The sequence below is a fragment of the Branchiostoma floridae genome, chromosome 5, assembly GCF_000003815.2.
Source record: "Branchiostoma floridae strain S238N-H82 chromosome 5, Bfl_VNyyK, whole genome shotgun sequence".
Classification (NCBI taxonomy): domain Eukaryota; kingdom Metazoa; phylum Chordata; class Leptocardii; order Amphioxiformes; family Branchiostomatidae; genus Branchiostoma; species Branchiostoma floridae.
Window position 1 is genome coordinate 12,967,413 of NC_049983.1, and position 1,381 is coordinate 12,968,793.

Below are 1,381 nucleotides of genomic sequence, written 5' to 3' on the forward strand. Positions count from 1 at the left end.
CGTCAGCTCTGAGACCCTGCAGACTGGTCTTACCAGAAACGCCCCCTGTTGGCGAGTACGGGAATTGTAGGCGGCGTCTCGGCTGCTGACATAGACGGCGATGGCAACATCGAGGCCTTCATTTCTGCGTATGGTGAGGACAAGGTTCACGTCTTCCGGTTCACTGGTGCTGCAAACGGAATTGACGTGAGAATGGTGCACTCTGGGACTGTGGGCCTGCTATCGGTCCTTGTAGCTTGGCTGGTGCACTATGGGTAGTTGTATCAACATTGCTACGTGTACTACTCCGTGAATGTTGTGACTTAGTTTTCCATCTTGTACGCATACTGCCACACATTAGCATTATTGTAATCGTAGGAAGTCAGGGCTCGAAATACCACCTGCATATGGAAGTTAGTGCAGGAAAATTGGAGCTATGCAGGTATTTCTGGTGTCTACCTGCACCTAACCTGCACTGGTCCATGTACAGGGTTTTTATACATAATTGTCTTTTAAGTATTATGTAGGTGGAATGTTGTTATCTGCATTGACTGTTACCACCTAGTAAGTATAAAAGAAAAAAAAATGATTCCTCAGCAATTTTAGTATGATCCATACTTCCTTAATTCAGGGTGGTGCAGGTGCAATTTGTCTGGTGCAGGGCTTTTAATGTTACCTGCACCAGTGCAGGTATGCAGAAAAAAGTATTTCGATCCCTGGTAGTGGAATTTAGAACAGACTTCCTTTTTTCACACTCTGTTAATAGCTTAATGCTAGGAACTGTTGATGTAAGGATGTGGAGTTAACATGTAACTACTTCTTTTTCCACTTTGTTGATATACTTTGTGCCTGTACAATGTATTATCTGCATAAGTACAATATGATGTTCAAAACAGTCCACAGTTTAACTGTATTTGTTGGATCGAATCAGCCAAGATCTAGAGAATAAGATATGAAAATCCCTATCTACCGACACTATATTTTTCAGCCCCGTTCCTGGAAACACATTTTTACTACGCCTTAGCACATAAAACTGTTTATCGTGGTAAGTTTAATATCAATAAATACTTTATCAAATTCATATTGTCATCTCTGAATGTCATTGGATAACTTATTTTATACTGTTTACAATTATGCCATATGCGTTGTGATTTATTTTACATAAAGATAGAACACCAGAGCTGACTATAGCCTATGCGCATGAGTCTCAAGATAAAAATGCGGAAATTTTCTTGTCGTGTAGATGATTGACTAAGGGAGAAATTCTTTATTCTCTTTCCTATTCTACTCCCATATTGATATCCTCAGTACTTCATTCAGGAATATAGGTGATGATGATGACTGGTTTATCAAACTATTACATATACATGTCTCAGATGGCAGCCCTAAGGCTGAATTGACA